Source organism: Hemicordylus capensis, chromosome 1, assembly GCF_027244095.1.
Source record: "Hemicordylus capensis ecotype Gifberg chromosome 1, rHemCap1.1.pri, whole genome shotgun sequence".
Taxonomy (NCBI): domain Eukaryota; kingdom Metazoa; phylum Chordata; class Lepidosauria; order Squamata; family Cordylidae; genus Hemicordylus; species Hemicordylus capensis.
In genome coordinates this window covers 80,498,368-80,514,476 of record NC_069657.1, presented here as the reverse complement: position 1 = coordinate 80,514,476, position 16,109 = coordinate 80,498,368, and the positions used below count along the sequence as shown (strand labels likewise).

General features: G+C 45.3%; 2 protein-coding genes across 6 annotated transcripts in view; one reads left to right on the top strand and one right to left on the bottom strand.

The window, feature by feature from the left end:
- The window catches only part of PLEKHH1 (pleckstrin homology, MyTH4 and FERM domain containing H1), a 108,434-nt gene extending 100,728 nt beyond the window's left edge, over window positions 1-7,706 (bottom strand). For 4 of the 5 annotated variants that reach the window (XM_053274430.1, XM_053274448.1, XM_053274456.1 and 1 more), the window contains exon 1: window positions 5,186-5,421. The gene's annotated coding sequence lies outside the window, so the exon portion shown is untranslated. Of the gene's footprint in view, window positions 1-5,185; window positions 5,422-6,203; window positions 6,400-7,620 lie in introns of those variants that run through there. The other variant, XM_053274440.1, reaches the window with a different exon arrangement.
- Window positions 7,707-12,686: 4,980 nt separating this feature from the next.
- Window positions 12,687-16,109, top strand: part of TMEM229B (transmembrane protein 229B) — a 156,312-nt gene continuing 152,889 nt past the window's right edge. Inside the window, exon 1 of the mRNA XM_053282951.1 lies at window positions 12,687-12,805. The gene's annotated coding sequence lies outside the window, so the exon portion shown is untranslated. The remainder of the gene's footprint in view (window positions 12,806-16,109) is intronic.

Here is a 16,109-nt window from a genome sequence, read left to right as displayed (position 1 = left end):
ATACAGGGTTGATTTGCATAAACATTCAAAAGTTTAGGATAGCCTGAAATGAAGATTCTGGTCTGCTCCCAATGGTAAACAAGCGCCAACAACTAGGATTGCTAGGATAGGAGCTTCAGTCCAATCTTCTTAGAAGGTGAGACAAAAGCAAAACAGCTCAAGCCCTCAGACATTATAAACTTAACAACTGTCCGAGACTAAGCAGTGACAGAACCAACCCTTCTTATCGCCTTCAAAAGATCACATCATCAAAGCTTTCTGGTTTCCATATGGTTGCTCTCTCCCCAGCTTAACCATCCAGACCACCAAACTATATTGACTCTAATATTTCCCAACAGGGTTGTTCTAGCAGCTTGTCAGTGTGTATTTAATCACTTGGTATGTGAGTTCTGCTAAGGGAGCAGGAATGGCAAGCCTGTCGCTTGCTTGCCATGTGAATTCTAAGTGTAAGCCATGTTCCTTTCACTGGAAGGCCATGAGCTAACTGAAGTGGGCAGTGGACACAATGTACCAAGTGTCCTCATAGATGACAGAAGTCCTACTATGGCAAAGCTTTGGTTGTGAAGTTTATTGATCTTTTACTTTATATTGTATTTTAAGGCCACTGTGTGAAACAGGATCCTGACCTGGACTAGATGGGCCTTGGGCCTGATCCAGCAGGCCTGTTCTTATGTTCTATGTTCTTATTAATGTTGTGAGCCACCCTGAGCAGTAGTGTACTGGAGGGGCGGGGCATAAATATCTTTTAAAATAAAATAAAAGTATCCAACTGACCAGATAATAAGAGAGACTGAAGAGAAAGCTTCATTCATTAGGCCTCAGCAGGATCTGGCTTCATTATCTCTGTCAAAAATATATTTTGCTAAGTTCCTTTGTCCACTTTAACCATCTTTGTGAGACCTTTTGGTCAATCAAATTTAATGGATCATAATTTAAAGAGATGATGAAAAACTGGGAATAGGAACAGAAATGAAGAAATTCATAAAATATTCTGGTGAATTAATTTACCAGCAAGAAAGGCTGCAGGTACATGGAAATGGAACAAACACTAAGTTTTTAACTTGCAACAGGAACTCTTACTCTTGAGGACTGATCCATACAGCCTTATTGTTGGTTGAGAGAATAAGGGCTGCATTTGCACACATAGTACAGTCAGCCATAAAAACATTACATGTTCTGTTGGAATTTTTAGCTCGCAGATGAATATGACTGAGATGTTTTAGTAGCACAACTTAATGTTTTGCTGGTGTGCTGTACCTATCAATTCCTGAGCACTTCCACTTTGATATGACAGTCAGACAATAGCTTCACCCTGTTGTGTTCCAAGCAGGCATTTTTTCATCTGAATTTCTACAAAGTGTTGAACTGCTATAAGGGGAGTGAATACATTGCACATGGCATCAAAATGTTGCAGCAGATGGGCCATACATATGTAGTGAGTTTGGAGAAACAGCAAATACCTCTGTTCAGAACTCACTGAACAGATGCCTCTATCAAAAAATCACAAAGGCTGCCATGCTAAGTATATGTACCAGCATATGTACCCGCACATGCACTGAAATTAATGGCCAACATCCTTGCGAAAGCTGTATGTACTGAAAGGATGCACAGTCACAATGGTAGCATCCTCACTTCAGAAGCCTTGGTGCCTGCATGTTGGAAAGTTATTTTTGCTGATCTCCCTTTCCCCCAGAAGTGCTCTGAGCAACACATAATTATGTCCCTGGGGATAATGCAGCCCTCAGGGACATAACTGTGGATAGCTCAGAACCTTTCTGGGGGGGAAGTCACCTCCCTCTGTGCACCAAGGCCCATGCTTCTGATGTGGTGATGCTACCCCTGCAGCCATGCATCCTTTTGCTGCATGCATGCAGCTTCAGTCAGGATATCAGTCACTGAGACATACTTCCAAGTGAACATGTTTAGGATACATCCACACAATGAGATTGCCCTTTGGTCCATAGGATGAGATGGCCTATTTTGCAGATTAGCTGCATTATGTATTTCCAGTGTGGTTCTCAATGCTAAACAGCTCAAGTCTTGCATGCCAGGGCTAAGAGATTATATGAAAGAAGTTTGCCAGCATAGTATGTTATATATCTTCTGTGCATGTAAATAATACCTTCAACATCCAGATCTGACACTCTGGCACTTTTCCATTAAAATGAAATGCCCATGCAAAACATTGAATAATAATTGAAATGGAACTATCTACATATTCAGAATTGTTTGGCAAAGAACGGTTACTGCAACAACAATACAGCAAATCTGTAGTTTATGTTATTGCAGTACAAATCTGGGTGAAAGACTAACCGGAGTGGCCACAGTTTCATTCCAACTCAAGGTCTGAAAGCTAAAGATCTGGCTCCCAGTTGCCCAGGTACCAGCTACCAAGGTCCTTGGTCAAGGATAATATGATGCTTTATCACAAGAGGGAAACACTGAATCTATTATTTTGACCGTATAGACAGCCTTAATCCCTCAAGGGAGAGAGTAGAACTGAAAGACTCGATAAAAAGCAAGTTGAGTCCTTGAGCACATCAAGAGATTTTTAAAAACATCCAGAAATAGCAAGAGATAAGAAAAACACTGGATTTGGCCCATTTATTCAATCTTTTCACTTAAAAGAGCAGTGAAGACCTCAGAACAAATTATATTCTTTATCATCAAAAGCCTCCCTCCCACAAGCACTTTGCAATAATAAATCACTTGGCAGTACTAGATTAGTATCATTTGCAGGCAATCTTATGATATCCACTATGAATGCATCTACCCAGAGAGGAATGCCAAAAATGTTGTCAAAGATCCTGCTTTAAAGTTCATAATGTAAGTCATAATGATAGTATACAAGGGCTCATAGTATTTTAGCATGGTTTTCTGGATAGCATGGTTTTCTGGATGTAACATGGAGCCTATACTATTCTTCATGTACCTTTTGAAAAAATATTGTTTTTGGGGGGCGGTGGAGGTTTGTTTTAACATATAATCATTACATAACAGAGCCTAACTACCACCCCTTCCTCTCCCACTGCTCATTTTAAGTCAAAATTCTACATTGGAATGTCATAATATTTTTAATATGCATATATAATTTCATATATGCCCTATTGAATATCATTACACGGGACAGGGAGAACTGGCAGCCCTGTTCTCTGGCACAAGCACACACAGTGAGAAATGGCACATTCGCTATCTCATAACAAATTCTCACTAACACAGTTTTATTACTATTTTTTCTGTTTTCATCATTGTCATAGCTCTAAATAATATTTTCCCCCAAACAGAGTGCAACTGCTATAAAGCACAGGGACAGAGCCACCATTAGGAAACATAGGAAACATAGGAAACTGCCATATACTGAGTCAGACCATTGGTCTATCTAGCTCAGTATTGTCTTCACAGACTGGCAGCGGCTTCTCCAAGGTTGCAGGTAAGAATCTCTCTCAGCCTTATCTTGGAGAAGCCAGAGAGGGAACTTGAAAGCTTCTGCTCTTCCCAGAGCGGCTTCATCCCCTGAGGGGAATATCTTGCAGTGCTCACACATCAAGTCTCCCATTCATATGCAACCAGGGCAGACCCTGATTAGTTATGGGGACAAGTCATGCTTGCTGCCACAAGACCAGCTCCAATGGTCTTGTGTTCAATGGGTTCAAAGAACCCGGGCCGTGCCCAATCAGCGGCCATGCTTCGCTGTCCCGACACGCCCCAATGCTCCATTCGGGAGCCAGACCACACCCTCCGCATCTGACGTCAGACACGGGGACGTGGCTAGCCCCCACATCTGACATCAGGTGCGGGGGCGGGGTTAGCGGGGGCCACTGCAGCGGCCGCACACAGGCCGCCCCCGGTCAGGCTCCACCACTGATAAAGCACCACTATGCTGCTATCCACTGTTACGTGAGTTCATCTGGATTACTTAATATTTGTACTTTGAAAGCATGACAAGATGTGACATTTACCGGTGAATCACTTTCAAGCTCCTGCTGAGATCCATCCAGGGTCCCAACTCCAACTGCTCATTGGGAACTTGGGAACTATAAAGCTTGTCAATTTTGCATCTTCCTGCTGGCTTGGCTAGTTTCCATGTGCTTTAGGAACTCTCTGAGGGATTGGTAAGGGCAATATGTGCATGAGGACATCTGGTTTGATGGGGGAAACACTTGAAGGCACTTTAACAATCAAACATATGTGCTTCGCTAGTCAAGATGGGGGCACAATCACAATTTCAGTGTACTGGCTGTGATCAGCATTACATTTTACAAGTTGTATCTGCATATCTCAGGGACAGCCTCTTCCTGAACTAACCACACACTTTCCACCACTTGTTGAGACCAGTAAGGAGGACTTTACCCCAACTCCAATGTATAAAAGTAACCAGATTAATTGTGGGAAGCAGCAGGTCCTTTTCTGTTATAGCCCCAAAGCTGTGGATGCACCAAAGAGATGCATCATCAGTTTATCTCATTTTTTGTTTTTAGAGAAGAGTGCAAAACCACTTTTAAAAACTGGCTTTTAGGGAACAGTGCCACAGTTACTTATTTTAAAAATCTTTGCTTTCCATTTTTATCTTCAAGGATTCCACCTTACCTGCTTGATTTAGCAGCTAAAAGGGTAAGCCGCATTTCTCTTGAAAACTGCATCCTTCCACTAGCAATACTCATGAAAAAAGAAATCTTGATAGCTTCTTGATAGCTTTAGTTTGTATAGTTAATTCATTGTACTCTACTTATTGTATCAGCTGTTTTATCAGACAAAAAAAATCTGGCTATTTGCAAGAAAGGGCAATGATTAAAGCTGCTAGTTACACTATCTATCCTTTGTAGTTGTCAAAAGCAGTTCACAGCAAGTCATCTGTAACAGAGAAGTACACTATACTAGCACCCATAAAGAATGAAGTGTACCTAGTCCCCCAACTCCATTCTCCCCTACTAATTTTTAAAGCAAAGCGGTATCGAATGCTACTATAATGAATCTATCACCTTCTGTAGTTCTGAACACGCACAATCAACAAGCACCATCACTTTCTGCCTACTACTTTAACACCAGTTCTGGGACCGAGAAAATTGCAGGCACACCCACTTATCCACTACAACCCACACTCTCCCCTCTAGAAGCAGTGAGGACTAAGGCAAAGTAAGGCATTGGAATTTCAAATAAAGAGTGTAAAAGTTTTTCTGTGGCTGACCTTGTATTGTTCTTGGTCAGAACAAGGTTATATTGTGCTCAGGAACCGAGCGTTGCCATCCGCCTGCTGATCTCCTCCAGTCTGTTAATCAAATAAGGGCTGCCCTGGGAAAAAAATTAACACAGCTTTGCTGGGATCCCATTCAGCACTTCCACAGATTCTATATCTGCGTTTCTCTCCTTCTCTCTCCCCCTCCCTCTTTTCCTCAAAGCGGGAGAGCCTGCCCGGCTCAAATATCATAGCCAGCCCTCCAAAAAAGCACAGGAACTGACATCATCAGCACTACACTTTTAACCCCTTGTCGGCCCCCTATTATCTACCACTAAACCAGGTAAGGCTGCCTTCTCTATACAAGGAAACAGCAGAGAACTGAGAACGTGTCCATACAAGCACTCGTCACATTTCCTTTCATTTTAATTGTGCTTATAACTGTCCCAGAACAAATCTGTGCACATCTCCCATGTATACAGTTTTTCTCCCCTGTATGGTGAGCCCGGATTTTTGCTGTTATACAATTACACTAAATTTGTACACATCCTAAATTTGATCCACTTTTTCAGAAAATGGGAGGACCTTGAAACAGGAATTTTAAATATCAGGACTCACTGTCTTAAAGTGATCATGAGCTAGATCATGTAGTAGCAAAGCTTGGCTTCTGGTAAAGCAACATAATAAGGTACAACGTTAAGAAAGAAAGAAAGAAAGAAAGAAAGAAAGAAAGAAAGAAAGAAAACGTTTGACAACCCTCCTTGGCTGTCATGGAGTCTCTGGAATCCGCATCAGTTTCCAAACCGCTATTCAAGCAATCATCCTGGAGGTTTTAATGTCTTGATTTTGTGAAATATAGGAAAAATATGGGGGAAATGTATCAAGGAATAGCTTCAGTCAGAATTGGCAGCCTTAGACTGAATGTAGTCTCAAGTTTGAATCTCACCTGTACAGTTAACCCACTGGGTGGCCTTAGACAAGATACCCAACCTCAGCTCCCCACCTACAGTATGGGAGTAACAATACTTACCGTACAGGATAGTTATAAGGACTGAAACAAGATAATACACGTGGAGTGCTTTGAACATTCTCTACCAATACTAAGTATTATTTCTATTCCAAACAGTAACAAATCTTGTAATGCACTCTGGACTGTGCCCTTTCCTCATCTGAATAGCTGGTGCTGATATAAAAAATGCCCATGCAGTCTGGGTGATCGGCACGATCTGTATAAACATATGTTATGGAAAGAAATTAGATTCCAGCCACACAGACAATGTTTCATAGTGGCAACAGCATCACCACACAGCATTCATTCTCATATAGGCTATAGCTCAGTCTGTTCAAGCAGTAGCAGTTGTCTATACTTGTCAGCTCCAGAGTCTTTCCTATAGTCCTAGCTCTTGTGTCCATGCCTGGTAGGTTTAGCAATCAGTGTCTCCTGTTCACAGCCCTCCAAACACATCCGCTTTTCTGACTGGCTCTCCCACATATTCCTCATCTTTATATCCATGTTCTTAAATGGGGTTCCCAGGGGTCTCATGTGGGCATCTGCTTAGCTTTGGCAATACTGCAGCCCAAGCTGCTCCTAGACTACCCACTGGGCCCTTATTAGAACTCATTTAAACTCTGTGCTGATCCCACCAGGGGCATAGCTATAATTGAGCGGATAGGTTCAAAGAACCTGCGTCCCCAACTTCTGAGGCCCCCCCCAGCTCCCCCCTCTCTGTTTTCTTCATTATCTCACTCACTCCAAGGGGCTGATCGGGAGAGGGGTGAACATGGGCCCCCTCTCCCCTAGCTATGCCCCTGGGTCCCATAGTTCCTCAAGTGCTACATAGGAAGCTGCCATATACTGAGTCAGACCATTGGTCTATCTAGCTCAGTATTGTCTTCACAGAGTGGCAGCGGCTTCTCCAAGGTTGCAGGCAAGAATCTCTCTCAGCCCTATCTTGGAGAAGCCAGGCAGGGAATTTGGAAGAGCAAAAGCACCCGAACACCAAGCAGACAGATGAAGTGCCACTAGGACATTTGGGTGTGTGCGTAGCAGCAGGCAAGAATGAAGAGCTTGCCTCTGTTTACCCTATCAGCTTTTACCTCAGAGAACTCTCTGCTAATCCTGTGTGCTTTCCTGAGCAAATGCAAGTAGTCCTTGTTGGTTGCTAAGCAACCATTTGATTCAAGAGCACTGGAATACTTCTGACTGTTTTTTGGAGTGATAGTGGAATGATACAATTAGCTGTGAGAAGAAGGATCAGACGCACTCTTACCCCTGGACTTCAGGGCCGAAGTCCAGGGCTTCCACACCCCCTGGGGCCCCCCAAATCCACTTTCGTCTGTCCTGAGTGGTGTGGTTTGTGCCCTCAAGAACCTACATATTAAAAAATGATGCTTAACTTGCAATGGGGGGTCCTCCAAAGGCCCTTAGGTCCAGGTTCCAAAATTACCTAGGTGCACTTCTGAGACGGATGTATTGTTATAGTGATGGTGATGTCACAAAGGCACTGAAATTTAAATAACCAGTCATTCTAATTATGGCTTTTCCCTCTGCACTTCCTAAGGAGCACAGACATTTGAGGATTTCTCCAAAATGAGAGAACGTTCTCTGACAGGGCCTCTCGCACCCATTACAGTACACAAAGAGAGGAAAGATTCTTACAGGATCGCTGTCATGTGTTCAATTTATACCGGTAGAGATACATATAAAAGTTGTATGCTACTGCCCTCTACAGGAGAGAATACATAAACTCCTCATCTGTTTATTTCAGTTGTACATAGACCACCTTAAGAGATGCAGCAGGGAAATGCTTGACTAATAAGCAGAAGGTTGCCGATTCAAAAGGCATCATCTCATAGTGTGCGGGAGGAGGCAATGGTAAATCCCTCCTGTATTCTACCAAAGAACCACAGGGCTCTGTGGGCACCAGGAGTAAAAATCAACTTGATGGCACACTTTCCCTTTATAGAGTGGCTGCATCCACATGTAATGTGGAACCACGGGTCTAATGGACCCATGGTTCTCCCCCCCCCACTCAACTGTCTGCATTCGGACATTGAGGAGAGCATCCTCTTTGCAGTCAGTGAGACTGCAGAGAAGTGGGGGAGCTGGCTGTGCAGGTTTCAGTCTTTACAGAAGGACAGCCCGCACAGCCAGTCAGGGAGGTAGAGAAGGAAGAGCTTCCTCCCTCAGCTCCAGTTTGGCCAAATGCCGCCTCCTGTGCTGCATTCAGATGAAAAGGAGGCTCCCTAGACCCTCAGTTTAGAGAGGCTAAAACCTCACTCCAAAGCGAGGGTTCAAACTAGAGTTTTGTCAGTGTGACCTTGGGTCGTGCTGCTGACAGGATCAGAGTTGGCTGCATTCAGATGAAATGGTAAGGAAGCTGTGGGTCCCCCCAATTCGTTTCCCCGTTATGTGTGAATGTGGCCAGTGTGGATTATTGACATGAAGACTGGAACCTTCATATTAAGTAGGACAGTATAAAAGAAATACTCTCTTGAATCATGAGAGATGTTCACTTCTCTCTACATCTTCTTGAAAATAACTGGTTTCAGTGGAATAGGATCTTCTAAGATGTCACTGATTCTATTCCACTGCAAGTAGTTATTTCCAAGCCGATGTGTTTTATCATTGAGGCATTCTCATCATCTGCTCCAGCTTGGAAGCAAAACAGGATCACCCATAAACAAAGTATTGAGGGACAGAAGTCTATACCTTTGTAATTTTTTTAAAAATGAGACCAGCCACCCCAAACGTAGATGAGCATGCTCAGTGGCCTTCAGAATTTACACAATGTTGAGGTGTCAGCTGGTAGTAACTATCTTCAGCATTCTGTTAAAAAAATACATTTTGGGGGGAAACACTTCCACCGAGCATATTTTGGTGTAAAAGGTAGTGCATTTCAGGTAATTTCAGTGGGAGGATTGTGTATGCAAAATTTGGTTTCTTGGGCATGACATCATTTTGGAAGTATTGATCTGATTGAGTGTTAAAAATCCATTGACAATTTTTAACATCATGTTTTAGCTGAACAATAACAGCAAAACATTAATTCAGAATTTCTGCAAAAAAAAAAAAAAAAAAAAAGACCAATTAAAAATTATTTAAACATGTCCCCAAGCATATTTTAGGGGTGTGCATGAAACCGACTGGCCTGGTTGGGTTTGAGTTTGAACTGGACACAAACCAGGACTGGGCCAGTTCAGTTTTGCCCATCGAAACCCACCCACCTCAGTTCAGTTTGGTTTGGAGGGGTTCATGAACTTAAAAAAAAAAATTGCTTACCCCCTCCAGGGGGCTTCTCTAAGGCCACAGGGTTGGGTGTGTCCATGGAGGTCCCACCCAGCTCCCCCCACCAGCCTCTATTATGCAGTAAATCTCCCTGTTCAGGTGCTGCCAACTGTGTTAGGTCCACTTAGATCTTTTTTTTCCTTCTACAGCTAAAGCCAACACAATCTGGTCATGTAGCCACCTATCAGCTGGTTGCTTTCTTAAAGGGGCCAAATCCCACACAAGCAGCAATGGGTAGAAAATCATGCAAAATGCTGAATATGCAATAGGATGGAAACCATATTAACAACATAGCAAAAACATGTGCCATGCATTTTCCAACTGAAGTGTTTACAAGCAGTCTCTCTGGCCATGGAGCTGCTCAGTGTTGTTTTGCTCTAATCTTCACAAGATTTAAGCAGTGTCTGCAAAATCTCATGTACTACTTTGAACAATGGTTGCACTGGGCTGTTTGACCCATGGCACAGATCCTAGTAGTCAATGAGGCTGTTCTCATGCGCACCCTAACCCAGGCTAGGGATGTCTGGGTTAATTCTGAATCACTCAGTTTAGGCTTGTACATGAGAACTTTCAGGAACAGGCCTGATCCAAGCCAGTGCCGCCTAGCCTGGCTTTTAAGCCCGCTGTTAGCCAAGGTTAAGGCAGTGAGCACTCCCTTACCCCCGGCTACCTGCTTGCGCCCAGCCATGCACAGAGACGAGCACCTAGAGTGCCCGTCTTTGGGGGGAATCCCCCAATGCAACACGCGTGTTGTGGGATTCATGACACTGCATTGTGTCATGGGATTCACGACACTGCATTGTATGATTCAGTGCTGCATTGTGGGATTCATGGAGGCCAGGACAATGAGTCCGGGCCTCTGGTTACCAGCATTACTGGGAGTAGTGTGGAGATTCATCCGCTCTGCTCTTGGGCCCAGATTGATCCGCATTGTGTGGGCCCAGGCTGTGAGCAGTTGTCTGGGGGAAAGTAGGTTGAACCCTGCCTCCCTCCTCACCAGACATCACACACTTGTGGTCGTGTGAACAGCCCTCATGTTTTGTAGACACCAAAGAAGAGAGAGAAATAAGTGCACAGACTAGACCTAAGAAGCATCAAGTGTACATCTAAAAGTGTTAATGTGTGAATGCAAAAAAAGTTTTTGTAAACATGAGTATAGGCACACTCATTAGGGAGCAGTAATTGGCTGATGCTTCTTCTTGAGGGTGCACTTGGGATTACCTCTGAACAAACCTGGGCTTACCTCTGAACAATAAGAACATAAGAACAGCCCTGCTGGATCAGGCCCATGGCCCATCTAGTCCAGCATCCTGTTTCACACAGTGGCCCACCAGATGCCGCTGGAAGCCACAGACAGGAGTTGAGGGCGTGCCCTCTCTTCTGCCATTACTCCCCTGCAACTGGTACTCAGAGGCACCCTGCCCTTGAGGGTGAAGGTGGCCCTAAAGGGAGGGCCCTAAAGGGAGCAAGAAGACTGTACAGAGCAGAGTGTGGAGCTGTGAGAAGATTTAGAATGAGAAACAGATGAACAGCATCTATGCAGGTAAGTGAGCAGAGAAAGAAATGGGGAAGGACTATATATAGAAGTCTTGGCAGGCATTGATTAAAGCTGGTGTCTAGACAGATCTAGTCTAGTACTAGTGAAGCTGCCATTTTTCACTCAGGGAAGCTTCCCTATCCTTAATGATTCCTTGCTCTGCAGACAACAGCACTTGGCAGAGAGTAGGCTGCGGTATTGAGCTTTCCATTTATGTTAATAATTATTCATAGTTGCTAAGGTACTGTAATACATAGCCAGTGCCAAAGTGCCTAAAGGCTTCCCAAAGGGATTTTTGAGAAAGAGAGAGTGGAACTAGCAACGCATAAGAGGATGTCCAAAACCTTCCTCACAACAATATTGTCCTCAATTTGGAACTATTTCAACCAGAAGATGCTTCAACCAGTGTTATTTTGTTCTGGTTTTGTTTCACTTTTCATGGCAATTGTGTCATATTTTTACTCTTCTTGTGTGGCCCAATTACCTCATTGATGATCACTAACATTTCTTCTGAATATAATCCCATCATGTGACAAGGATTGCTGAGATCTGATATTTACCACACCTTAAAGAACAACAACAATTAAACATTCAGAGGCTCTCCGCATAAAAGTAATGGTAGAAATAATGTTTTAGTTTGACTTTTTCATGTGACAGGTGAACATGAGAATCAGGCCTAAGAGTAAATAAATTTATCTTGTCTGATGTGATAAATCATACCCATGGCGTACATTAGGGAATGAGGAGAGTTCTGGGACATTTGTTGGCCACTGAATACAATGCAACACTACAAATGGCTACCAGGAGGCGGGGTTCAGCCTATGAAAGAATGTTGATCTCTCTCTCTCTCTCTCTCTCCTTAACCTGCTGCATCACTGGCTGAAGAGAGCAGTCTACACAAACTCTTAGGACAATGTCTGGACAAGCTCTTGGACCAGTTCCAGTACTCACAGCTTTCTATGACACAAGATATGACAATTACTTGGCTGGAAACAGAACCCTGTGTTATCATCTCTCTTCAGTAGGAATCCTCCAAGGCTACATCCCACTCGCTAAGTGATAAGATGAGGACATATTAACCAACTAAAGACAGCACTAGAAGGGGATTGCAAGCTTGCCCCCACTCCTACCTACCCTTCCCATTGCTGGACCTGTTGCTGAATCATAATTTAGAAATTAAAATAAGGCTGCAGTTCTAAGCAAACTTACTGGAAAGTTAAGTCCATCAAAACTTGGGTCCCAAGGTCTGGTCTGAAGGCATGTGTGGCAGGAACCTTGCTAAAACTAAACAGGTCTGGGACTAACCAACGCCTGGATGGGAGACCACCTGGGAAACCCTGAGTAGGCTCAGTTTGAAGCCTACTCTGGGAAGAGCAGAAGCAGCTTCAGGAGGTGAGCAAGCTTTTCTAAACAGAACAATATCAAGCCATTCCCACCTTCAAACTAACTAACAGGAGTAGGGGAGATTTTGAGGGGCTAGTTTCTCTTTAAGGGATAAGTCCTCATCTGTGTGTTTCTTATTTGCTATGGCTAGCATTTGCCAGGGCTAGCAAACTCCCGTGGCATCCAGTTTTTGTTTCTCCCTGCCTGGAGGGTGTGGAGTCAGCTAGGGCTGCAGGAGGGTCCACATTCCTTTGAGCCATATCCTTTGTCTCAGTTTGAAGCCTACTCTCTACATAAGAGGTGAAGGCCCAAGAGCATAGCAAACAGGGCATTGGAGTTTTGAAGGAGTTTAGCAGGAGGTGTGCAGGGGAGCCTGGAACAAGTCCCTGTGATCACAAGGAGCCCGCCCAGTGGAGAAGAGAAGGTAAGTACAAATCCCTCCCTCATATAAGTACTGATCCCTCCCTCATATTCTTGAGAAAGGCAGTTTGGACAGTTAAATAGCTGACCATTACAGCTGAGACCTATCCTTCTAATAAACTATCTCTAAATACTGTAAACTGCCAACAAAACCAATTATGAAGATAGAAAGTCAGCAGGGGAGGGAGCACTTCCCAGTGTATTGCGCAGAGTGTCACATCTATGACAATTTGCTCCATGGGCAGAAGTCATGGGTGTGTGCTCAGTGCAAGGAGCTCCTGGCTCTCCAGGAACAAGTTTATTCCCTCAAGAACAAGGGGGTGGATCTGGAGAAGCTCAGAGAAGCATGCGGATGAGACCTTTAGGGATGTGGTAGAGGCATCCCACTCCAAGGCTGATAGCTCCTCTGCTGTCAGGGAAAATGAAGGTCTTGTGGAAAGAGGACATTGGTCTGAGGAAGAGGGAAATGCTTCTTTAGAAGGGACCCCTTCCGTGGAAGATGAGCACATATCCTCTCACACAGGGGATAATCCACCGGGGGGGTCGGGGCTTCCTTGTAGTGGGTGCTTCAATCATTAGAGGTATAGAGAGATGGGTTTGTGACCCACATGTTGACCGCATGGTGACTTGCCTGCCTGGTGTGAAGGTTGCGGACATCACACAGCATCTAGATACACTGTTAGGCAGTGCTGGGGAAGGGACAGTTGTCATGGTGCATGTTGGCACCAATGATGTGGGGAAATGTAGTCTGGAGGTCCTGGAAGCCAAATATAGGCTGATAGGTAGTGTACTGAAGTCCAGGAACCCAAAGGTAGCATTCTCAGAAATGCTACCTGTTCCACATGCAGGTACAGTGAGACAGGCAGAGCTGAGGGGTTTCAATGCGTGGATGAGGCGTTGGTGCCGGGAAAAGGGATTTAGATTTGTTTGGCTCTGGGACACATTTTGGGGCAAGCAAGGCCTGTACAAAAGGGATGGGCTGCACTTGAACCAAGATGGAACTAGACTGCTGGTGCTTAAAATAAAAAAGTCCGCAGAGCAGCTTTTAAAATGACACCTGTGGAATAGTCAACAGGAGCTGGGCAGTATCTGGTTCGGCAAATGCCATCCTTTAAAGTGCGAGGGTACAAAGGATTCAGATAAAACACAAGGGGACAGAGCAGAACCACACAAAGAGCAGACAGAAGGCTGTGCCAGCTGGTCAAAGAGTCAAAAGACAGATAGCATACACCAGTTAAGAGATTATAGCATATAGGTGCATATATGCCAATTCCAGAAGCCTCTGAGCCAAGATGGGTGAGTTGGAGTAATTAGTTGCTAACACAGAAATAGATATAGTGGGCATTAACAGAAACATGGTGGAAGAGTGAGAACCAGTGGGACACTCTTATCCCTGTATATAAACTCTATAGAAAGGACAGGGAGGGGTGCCTTGGAGGTGGAGTAGCACTGTACGTTAAAGAAGGGATCGAATCTAACAAGGTAGAAAACCTAGGAGGACTGGAATCCTCTGCAGAAACTCTGGGGGTGATGTTACAGACCAGGCCTGACTTATACACTAAATATGCTCATTAGCCAATATACAAAATAGGTCTGGACCAAGTTCTTTTATATTAGTGACCATGTGTGATCTGGACACATGGAAGAAGGAGATCAAACCAATCCTCAAAGAGTTCAATGGGCTTTATCCTATATAATAAAAGGCTAAGTGAGTGGCCGTGGCTTTGGAACGTTGGGGATCTGCGTCCCTGCCTCCCTGGGCTGTTCTGGGCCTGCGCAAAGCGCAGGCCCAGAAGAGCCCAAGGGACACAGGACCTCAGACACCAGTGTCCCACAGCCACGGGCGGCCATTAGCCGGTGTGTGGCAGCGGGGGAAAGTGGCCGAGGCGGCGGCAGAGCCGCCGCCTCGGCCATGAGCTGCGGCACGGCGAGAGGAGGCCGAGGCAACCAGAAGCGGCCGCCCTGAAAAAGGCGAGGGCAATGGCGGCGGGGGAAGACCGAGACGGGGGACAGGGAAGCTGGGCGAGGTGGCGGCAAAGCCGCCAACGAGGCCCCCGCCCGCTCACAGCCGTCGCCCCCGCCTGCTCACCCGCCCTCCCAGCTGCCCAAAATCACCTTCCCTGCTCCCCCCCAAAAAAGATTAAGGGCCAAAATGGCCCATGAGAAGGTGGCCGCCCCGCCTATCGCCCTCCCGCCCACCCAGCTGCCGAAGACCACCTTACCCGCTCCAGCCCGAGGGAAAAGAGAGGAGCTCACGAGCAGAGCTCCTCTCTGTGCTAAGTCACTGCTCAAACTGCCGCTATGGACGCAAAGGACGCCTATTGCGTCCATTGCGACAGTATGGGCAGCAGCTTAACACAGAGAGTAGCTCTGTTCCCGAGTTCCTCTCTTCTCCTTCGGGCTGGAGCGGGTAAGGTGGGCTCCGGCAGCTGGGTGCGCGGGAGGGCGATAGGCGGGGGCGGCCACCTTCTCATGGGCCATTTTGGCCGTTATTCATCCACACACACACACCCAAAAAAAGTAAAAGCAAAATAAGGAAGAACAAAAACAGAGACAACAACAAAAACAAAAAAAACAAAAAGAGAGAGGGGACAAGGGGAAAAAAAAGAGACAGAAAGAGAGAGAGAGACAAAAAAGACGGGATAGAAAGCTAGCGCCCGTTATCATAACGGGCTTAAAAATACTAGTTGAGTATAAAAGACTAATCTAGCAAAGCAGAAAGCAGAGCCCTCTATCAATATTAGCAACAGTATTTAAACAGAACATCCTAACCAGTACCAATATTCACCCGTGTGCCTAACTAACATATGTGTGTGCAATTAAATCTTCCTAGAGCCTAATACAATTCAGATACAGGAGGAAAAGGGGGGGGGGTGGAAGGAAGGCTGAGGGCTGGCATGGTTTGGAATTAGTAGGGGAAAAGAAGGGGGGGGGAGAAGAAGGGGGAAAGGATGGAGGGACCCAAGGCTTGAAGCATATTTACCCAGGATCAGAGACTTGAGAGCGGAGATCTTTTCAGCTGAGGCCTTTGGCGGAGACAGGAGTTGTTGCAGTGCTCAGATCATGGCTGAGAGCCAGGGCACCATGGCTGGGGAGTCTTGACTTTCTCACTGCGCAGTAGAAGTCACAGACAGCCTGTTCATGGACAGAGTTCCTGCTTAGCCCCGCGGCTTGGCAGCAAACCCTGGCATTGCTGTGAGCAAATCTTGCTGTAGGCACAAGAACTGCTAAACTCTCTGTCTAAAAGCTGGAAATGTGCTACTGGGGATGTGGTATAGCCCTCCAGATCAAAACACTGACAGTGACGG